A 9,974-nucleotide genomic window follows, 5' to 3' on the forward strand; every position below is an offset into this window, starting at 1 on the left:
ACATAAAATTTTTCTTTATTTCTCATTTTTCTTTCTAAAAAACTGAGCGTCCACAGTATAAAGATAAAGCCATGGGCCTAGAAAAATTATAAATGGCAGGAATTTTTTCCACCAGAGATCTTGGGATATTATTTTCCAGTATAATGCACTATTGTGTGAAGCAGTATTATACTGTGGCAGATGTTTTTTTATTCTTGGTTTATGTTATTTTATCAACTTCTTATTCCTCATAACTAAGTAATCTTCTACTGTATCGTATACATAATTTAAGAGAGATGCCTTCACTTCACGTTGCAGTCTTAGCTATGTGACGGATTCTAGCACATCGAATAGATCAGATCGTGTACCACGTGTGTTGAACGTGAAAGGCAGAGGCCTAGGTTGGAACCGCGGTTCGGAAAACAGTTTGGATTATAGGAGCAGACGCGTTCTCGTGCAGCAGGTACAGAGGGCGGCAGCTGGCGGCGCGGCCTTGCTGGCGACCTAGACCCGCCGGGACTGAGTGCCCAAGGCCTCGGGGAGCGTTGCTCCGCTGTGGCAGACCACCACACCACACACTGCGGCAGTCCTGCCATCCAAGGGAACTTTCCTCAGTAATCGGAAACCAGGATACGTCATATGCGGTACAACAGTGAAACGAAGTCGGAATGAAGCCGTATGTCATTTCTAGATGACATAAATGTAAACGAATGGTTGTTAGTTATTTGTTCCCTGAGTCAGATTCACGACAAATGTTATAATTTGGCACTTGTTAACAGAACAAACATAGAACACTTACGTACAACTAAAATAAAAAATAAAGAATAATAATATTTATATGACTATATATGACGGTAGTATCTGTTCCCGAAAGAACAGTTACCGTGGATGACCATGCAGCTTTGCTAGAAATGAAATGATAATTAAATAGACACTCTAGCTGCAAGCAGGCGTTGATACACTTCATTGGGGACATGTTGAAAATGTAGTGTTGTGGACATGTTGGGAATGTGGATCTCACGGGGAGCGTGCAAGGGATAAGTCCCTGCAGACGCACTGTCCTCTGCGCCCGCGGTGGCTCAGAGGGATAGAGCGTCTGCCATGTAAGCAGGAGATCCCGGTTTCGAGTCCCGGTTGGGGCACACATTTTCAACATGTCCCCAATGAAGTGTATCAACGTCTGCTTGCAGCTAGAGTGTCTATTTAATTATCATTTCATTTCTAGCAAAGCTGCATGGTCATCCACGGTAACTGTTCTTTCGGGAACAGATACTACCGTCATATATAGTTAAAAATATGGGTTCCCGGCCTTTGACCTACTTGTGCGAACGCACACGCTATGCCCGAACTCGAACGGGACTTGGTAGATTAATCTGCCACGAGTAATGAGTATGATGGGCAAACATCTATTAGGCGCACTACGAATGTAGTGTTGTGGACATGTTGGGAATGTGGATCTCACGGGGAGCGTGCAAGGGATAAGTCCCTGCAGACCCACTACCCTCCGTACCCTCGGTGGCTCAGATGGATAGAGCGTCTGCCATGTAAGCAGGAGTTCCCGGGTTCGAGTCCCGGTCGGGGAACACATTTTCAACATGTCCCCAATGAAGTGTATCAACGCCTGCTTGCAGCTAGGGTGTCTATTTAATTATCATTTCAATATTTATATTGCTACACGCTGGCCATTTACCTTTCATCTAACTTTGTTGTGTGCGTGGCTGTGAGAATTCTGTTATAATGTAAGTGGAAGAATTTTATCTATAGGTGAGTAAACATATTCTTAGTTTTCAGACTGCCATGAATATGTACTTATTATGGTTCGTTTGTAGGAAACAGACAAAGAGGAAGTAGCGACTTGACGTATAATGTACCGCTGTAAGTTGTTGCATCGGTGCTATTTGAGAAACTTCCTCGTCTGGTGAGCTTTAAAACGTGTTTAGCATTGTTAGTGCAACATATTATTTAGAAATTGTGTGTTGAATTTTCCAGGAGTTATTTTGTACTACAGTATGGCAAGAGAACGGTGTTATGCAAGTGGAGCACACGTACACAGCTTATTACGCATAAACAGGTAAAGGAAGCCACTACTGTACAACTACACCATTGATGGGAAACTGCTGGATACAATAAATTCCACAAAATATATAGTAGTGACTATCCAGAACAATCTTAAGTGGAATGACCACATAAAACAAATAGTAACAAAAGCAGATGCCAGACTGATTCTCAAAGGGAGAATCTGAAGGAAATGTAGCGCGTCCACGAAAGAATTACAATGCGCTTGTTCGATCGATTCTTGAGTGTTGTCCATAAATGTGGGACCCTTATCAAGTAGGACTGATAGAAGAGATAAAGAAGATCCAACGAAAAGCGGCGCGTATCTTCACGGAATCGTTTAGTCGGCGCGAGAGGGTTACCGAGATACTCAACAAACTCCAGTGAGAGACGTTACAAGACACGCTTTGTGGATCATGGAGACGTTTACTTCTTAAATTTCTAGGGAACACTTCCCGGGAAGAGTCGGGAAAGATATTACTTCCTCCCACATGCATCGAGTGTAGTGACATCGACGAGAAGATTCGAGAAGTTAGACCCAGTAGAGAGTAATGACGACAATCATTCTTCTCAGTCACCATTCGTGAGTGGAACAGGGAAGGGGAGGCCGATCGGTTAGTGGTACCAAAAGTACCCTCCGTCATACACCATCAGATATAGATCTATATGACTTACGTTTAGCTGTAACAGTGTATCTAAGTGGGTTCATGGATTAAATGAATCTGCAGGCATATAAAATGAGCCTAGACCAACAGTTGAGAGGCTTGCTTAAAATAAAAACGAAAATGCAAACTGAGATAGAAAAATTTTTGGCCACAGTAAAGTCTGGCTCTGAGCACTATGGGACTCAACTGCTGAGGTCATTAGTCCCCTAGAACTTAGAACTAGTTAAACCTAACTAACCGAAGGACATCACAAACATCCACGCCCGAGGCAGGATTCGAACCTGCGACCGTAGCGGTCTTGCGGTTCCAGACTGCAGCGCCTTTAACCGCACGGCCACTTCGGCCGGCGAAATTGAAAGCGAATTGAAGGAGTGTGTTCTTGCATTTTAAGAGATAATGTTTCGTCTAAGAGCGTCGAACTTGCTTTCGTCGTTGCAGAAGGAAACGAATTTTCACTTAATTTCGATACAGAAGAAGCCACTGCAGGCAAAAAGTGGGCTGAAGGTGTCCATCGAAAAAATGTCGCCAAATGCGAGGAAAAAACAAAACTTCCAATGCCTAGCCAAGGTACCTGTGAGCTGAGGAGCAGTCCATGCTAAAAAGAAAAAAGCTAACCGAAGCAAAGGAAAAGAAACCTAGAACTATAGCTCCACCTGTCAAAAGGCATTGTTTAGGAGACTCTGCGGGAAAGCCACCACAGAAACGCATTCGTAAGACGGAGGAATGGTGTAGCGAGGTGTGCGAGGAAGGCAGAATGGAAGATATGATCACATGCATAAAATGTAAAATGTGTTTTTATGTAAAGTGCGCAGGATTGGGGAAAGGAGGGAGAAAATTATATAGCAATGCTGCAAATAATGCTGTGAGAACTGAAATATGAAACTTTTCTTTAACTTACACTAGTACAGTTCTTTAAGCTCGGGGACATGGTTGGTAAGGGCAATTTATGCATCCATGGTACACATTAGAGGACCAGATTTATTAATTGTACTACTTGCTGACATTTAGAAAATTATGTATGGAGCGTTTATTTTTCTCAGAATTTTATCCTTAAATCAGATATCAAGAACAACATCCTGCCTTTGAGGATGGCATTTTTTAGATAATTTTGTAATTTGCTGATTCGGCTATAATAAATAAAATCTCAAAAGTAGTACAATTTGGGCAATTCTCCCAAACATTACTTCTGGTATCTGTCAACCATTTCATTTCCAACGGTACGTTGTCAAAGAGTTTTATAGCTGCATATTTCACCCTTTTCTATGAAAAAGTTAGTTTCGCTAAAGGGTAGCTAAGGTCGTTGTTGTACTTGTGAATATCAGTGTTACTCTCAAACTTAGATGGAGTTTAGATAACAAATTTCATAAGTGAACAAATGTAGTGTAACACTGTGGTTCAAATTCCCAGATGTTCGTAGACGTAACTGCAAGATGTACGTGTGTGAACTCCACACATAATTCTAATTACTTTTCTGGTACAATGAAAACTTTTAACTAAGGGAGGAGTTAAAAAAGAATATTATCCCATAAGAGATCAACGAAAGAGAACATGCAAAATATATTAACTAACAGACTTCTGAGTCCACAAAGTTAACACTCTTGTGGAAAAAGTAGCCGACCGCAAACGTTGCAGCAGGTCTACTGTATGGTTTTTCCAGTTTAAGATTTCATCAATATGCACACCTAAGAACTTCCAACTTCTGTTTATTATTTCTTGCTGGTGTACTACCTGGTGTACTACTTAACAGGAGGATGGATGTTATTGACAATACGAAACTGGATGAACTGCACTTTTTCAAGTTTTGAAGCTAGCCCATTTGTACAAAACCATTTAGCAACTTTCACAAAGACGTCATTTACTGTTTTCTCTGTTGAGGCTTGTTTGCTCGGCTTCTGAATGCTGCTTCTATCGTCTGTAAACAGATCTAATTCTGACTCCTAATTCGAATAAAATGCAGATCATTACCATATAGCAAGAACGGTAGTCGGCCAATCTTCGAACGTTGTGGAAGTCTCCATTGTAATTTCTTCCTGTTCAGATGCTGTGGCATCCTTCTTTGTATTAATCGAACAGCCTAGACTCTAGAGTAACTTTCTGCTGATGTTTCTAAAATAAGAACTACTTATTACATAAAATTTAACTTCTCTAATATAATGTTGTGACTGACACAATAAAATGCCTTGATAAGTCACTGAGAGATTTTATTATGTGCTCAGTAAATGTAGAAATAGCTGACTCAATAGAATGGCTCTTTTGAAGTCTGTGATTGGTTTTTGGAAATTTGTGGTAAGTTCCTAAGGCACCAAACTGCTGAGGCCATCGGTCTCTAGGCTTACACACTACTGTGATTGGTGAAGTCTCCCATTATTATCCATTGCTGCACATGATACATCAGAGTTTATGTAACTGGTGTTGCTTATAGAACCTACATGTTACCTTGCGTTAACTTCTACAAGGTTTTGAAATGTGCGCTCAATGTGTAGTCCATTAATGCACCATACAACCAGTTGCATTATCGAAAATATCTTTTTAGAACAAAATGCAGTGTTATGTAAATTATTCTGCGCTATTAGTTGCTGATTTCCGAAAAAAGTTCTAGAGAAATCATGTGGAAGCCATTGAATTCTTTTTGCAGAAAGGTTCTGACATTTTTCTTCTTTGATATGTGAATTTGACAGTACAAACTGACGTAGTAACTACGTGATAGTTCCATCAAACGATGCTGAGTTGCCCAAACGTCTACTAAACAACATAAAACGTATCGCACTTGTTCCTTCAGAAATTGGAAGATACATGAGAAAAAAAATGAGATATAAAAACATCACGAATCAGTATGTCACGGTTGAAATAAAAATTAAGTTTTTATGATAGGGGTAAGGGCTGTGGCGCAAGCCCGTGACAGGGCTATTGGCCTTTCTTCGGAGGGGGTGGGTGGTGGGCTCATGGCCGCGGCTACCTTTTACCCCCGAGAAGTATCCTTGGTATTTTTTTGCAGCAGGCTAGGGACGTCCTGTGGGAAATCCGCACCTCTCTCCGGGATTGACCCTGTACCTACAGGGTACCTACAGGCTCTACGCACTAGACCACGACGCCTACTAAGAGAGGGACTTCAGTAAGTTACGCATGTCGCCTCACGCATTGACAGAAGAGAGTACATGATCCGGGCAACCTTCATAGACAGTTCCGCTGCTGTACAAGTAACAGGTGCATCAATGCGTGGGAGTGAAACGGCGCGGTAGCTGGAAACGTAGCTGAAATACGCGGGACAGTGTGCACACATCGCCGTGCAATTCTGGAAGTATCTGGATCAAATGCAATATCGATTCCAACCATAGTGAAATAGTGCCAGCAACTTGCCCATAGCTGTACACACATGTGTTACTCTGATCAGAAAGGAAGGCCATCGACATCGACCACAGACAACAATGTCCAGGTAACCGAGGAACTTATTCGCAGCAATCGCAGAGTTTCCGATTATGAGGAGTTCAGATCGCGCTTCTCGAATGCCCAAGGAGCGGGTTTCTTTCATCGAAGAACTGAGTGACTGGTGGAACGTTTCGACCGTTGTTAACGGAAACTGGATGACTATGTTGAAAAGTAGTGTCATGTAGGTACGTCAACTTCAGGTGTATACTCTGAAGTCCCCTCATTTGTACTGCAATTCGTGACTGGGAGTTCGAGGAAAGCCGCAAGTCTGGTATGTAGCAGAAGGGGTTTAAAGATAGTTCTCCACTACACAATATCTACACATGAAAACTCAGCTCTCCTCAAACAACTAGTTTGCAGAAGCCAGTGCAGACCATCTCAATCGAACTAAGAATAATTAAACCAATTAGGGTTGCCAAAGAACTTCCTAATTTTCCTTCAATAAAGGACACTGAGTTAAGGAAACCTGAAGCTCACCCAACTGCGCGTCCGGCGATGTTATAGGTAGTTATATTGACTGAAGCGAATGTTACGCCAGTCAGTAAAGTAATTTGATGAAAGAAGCAAATTGTAATATTTATCAGTCATGCAATATACCCAGACTGCACACGCTTCGACTTCACCAGATGGTTCAGACAGCAATGATTTGGAAACAGAAAACTGAGTTGCTTGTTTGAGTAGCAACAATAATCATAGTACTGTGACAACTTTGCTGTTTATTGGTTTTGCATCTTATGTATTATTAAATATGTTACAGCTTTTATAAAGAATGTTTTGAGCAAACTAAATATCTCGTGAGATATCTACATAAGGTTTCTGTAAGTTACATACAGTGATGTAAGCGATTTTTTTATCTGCCTATCTAAATGAAGTTAGATATATCTAAAGCCAAGCGTTTCACTAGAAAATGGAAAAAAAATAGTTAAGCCACTGTGTCTGTTACTTAAAGATATGAATGACCTTAAAAATTTACATAAATTTCAACCAAAAAATGAAGTTTTTCTGGTCAGACCAGAGTTACACTGTGAACCGGTATGAATGGCACAATGTTGCAAGCAAACTGCTCCGTATGTTAGTTAGACATAGGCGAGGAAAGGAAAATTTGAGATTCATGTCCAGTGGATGAGGAGGTAATGAGAGACGGTACAAATATTTCCGACTATACTAATTACTTCCCACAGTCGACCTTTTATGGTCTTCATTGACTGGAAATTTTACGCCACCAGCTTATTCGTGCACTTACACATTGTAAAACTGACGTTTGTGTAAATTTTACCTAAAATTTTGTGAATTTTAACAGCATAAAATTAACAATTAGATCGTTTTGTTTGTCTGGTGTTCTGACAATCACTGTTCTTTTAGAGATTAAGTTTGACTCGAATTGTCAACATCATTACCTTTTGTTTAAAGTTTGCAAAAAGTCTTTTTCCGTTCATTACACGCGAAGGCATTTTAAATTACCAATGTTAACAAAATAGCTGATTGAGCCGGTAGCATTACATTCCAGTCAATGAAGACCAAGAAAGGTCTAATGTGAGAGATACTACACGTAGTCGCAAATATTTGTACAGTAGTAGGAGGCAGTGCCATAAATAACATACGAGTTTGGACGGTGGGAGGTGAGATACTAGCGGAAGTAAAGCTGTGATGAACAGTCCTGAGTCGTGCTGGTTTGGTTCGAGCCCCGGTCGGGCACACAGTTTTAATATGCCAGGAAGTTTCAATATATTAAAAATATGGAGGTGCGCTTGAAGGCCTCTTCTATTTGTTTTTCTTGAATAACCTGGAAACTGCGACCTCCCCGGTACGAAATTAAACTGCATCAAATTGCCTAAAGAGGAGTTCCTATTCATTTCCTTTTCTCTACGAGTGATAGGTTGCGCTTAGAGAGCGAAAGAATACGAAAACATAGCGCTCTGCGTATGCGCTGTAGCTTCGTTGGCTTTTGTATTCGAATTTAAGGTAATTTCCCCATTCAGTAGTTCGCATAAAACTGTTCGTCCCGACTTACTCTACATCACTGTGGCGCTTTGTAAACAACTGTAGTTTACACCCTGTACAGCAATTTAAATTACGGTCATTAGCACAAATGTAACATTTATTACTCGCTGTGAAATTGAAATAGCGGCGCTCCACGAGTAGAATTCCTCCAGTGTGCCAACCTCTTCATCTTAAGTATCACTTGCACTCGATGTCATCAATAATGTATTAGATGTACTTGGACCTCTGTCTTCCCCTACAGTTTTTACCTTCTACAACCGCCTCCAGTACCATACAAGGTATTCCTTCGTGTGTTAACACATGGCTTATCAGCGTGTCCCTTGCCTTATGTATGCCATCAGCGATCCTCATCACACATGTTCTCTCACACACACACAGTTTTAATCCCATTACATATTCCAGTTTCCTGCAAACTACGATTTGATAAGTCTGTCCGTTTGAGAGGATCTTAGGTCGGTTAGCGAATATTGTTTTTCTAGGGGAAGAGGAGGGCAGGTGTCCACTCCTGCCCCTAGCCAGACACACTATGGCGGCTCAGAGTTCTTCGAAAGAAAAACGCAGTGGACATGCCAGTTAGAACACAGTAGGATGACTGCGCAGAACGAATCATTCGGACACGCCACGGCCGTGCTACCGTGCGCTAAGAACACCGGTTTGACGCGCCGATCAAAGGGAAGCCCCGCCCTTGCCGGGGGCCGTGGTTCAAGGCCGGCAGGAGGGCGTGTCCTCGCAGAGTCGTCGCCCGCGCGCCGACTCCCGGACGCGGACGTTAGCAGACCGCCGCCGCCGCCGCCCACGGCCGCGGCAAACACGTCACTCGGCGCGACGAGGCACTAAATATCTTCTGCCCTCCTACTCTGCACGCGGTGGCACAGGAGACGTGCCGGGGACAAGCTCCGAGAGCCGCCACAAAAACCAGGAGAACAACGGATCCAATTTGTCTCCTTCACCTACACCAGGCTTGGACAACCTTCGCTGGCCCGATGGTCTAATTCACATACTTGCTTGTGGGAGCGGCCGGCTCGTGACGTGGGGCGACAGCAGCGCTGCTAGTGCATAATGTCAGAACTATGTCGACTGTGACGTTAATGTTTATGGAGCCTGGCCAACGGGATATACGGTCCTGCTACGTACGTCACAGCACGTGACACTACAGATCTTACGAGTGCCAGTGGCCTTCTCCAGTGGGGAGCTAGTAACTATTTCAGACGAGTTTAATAATTCTTAACTGCGCGTTGAAATACATGCAAGCTCTCGATAGCACACGACAAAGTTAAGACCTTTAATGAGTAACTTTTCATTGACATAGCGACCCGTCCCCCACGTGGATCCTCTACCACCTGATTCCTTTCCCCCATCTGTTCCTATTCCTCGACATATCTACATACTCTATACCTCCCGCCGCCTTGATCCCCCACATCCCCTGGTTCCTCCTCTCCTCTCCAATCCCCGCCCTTTGCCTCTCCTTCACTGTTGTGTCCCCACTATTCTCCATCTCTACACCCTTCATCTCCTTTCCCAAGGTGGCTTCTGTCAACTTCCCCTCCCGGATGATGCCCTCTCTCCCTCCATTTATCCCTCGTATCAACTCTGATCCTCACCTCCCCCTCCCTTCCTCTGTCCTTTTCTTGGGCTCCCTCTCCTCCCCTTTCATCCTGTTTTTTTCCCTGCCTACCCCCCCTCCCTGCCTCCCTTCTCTCCCCTGAGTCCTTCTGCATTTCCCTCGTCTGCCTTTCCCCATTCCCTCTCGCATCTGCCCTGCCCCCTCCCTCCTTATGAGTCCCCTCACTCCGTCGGTTCCCTCCCCTTTCGGTTTTCCTCTCCTCCGCCCTTTTTTCCCCTCATCTG

At 43.2% G+C, this 9,974-nt stretch overlaps 1 non-coding gene across 1 annotated transcript; it reads left to right on the top strand.

Moving 5' to 3' along the window:
• Positions 1-1,488: 1,488 nt before the first annotated feature.
• Trnat-ugu (transfer RNA threonine (anticodon UGU)) lies at positions 1,489-1,562 on the top strand. The gene has a single exon. It is a non-coding gene; the product is annotated as a tRNA-Thr (tRNA).
• The last annotated feature ends 8,412 nt before the right edge of the window (positions 1,563-9,974 follow it).

This window comes from Schistocerca serialis, chromosome 4, assembly GCF_023864345.2.
Source record: "Schistocerca serialis cubense isolate TAMUIC-IGC-003099 chromosome 4, iqSchSeri2.2, whole genome shotgun sequence".
Lineage (NCBI taxonomy): Eukaryota > Metazoa > Arthropoda > Insecta > Orthoptera > Acrididae > Schistocerca > Schistocerca serialis.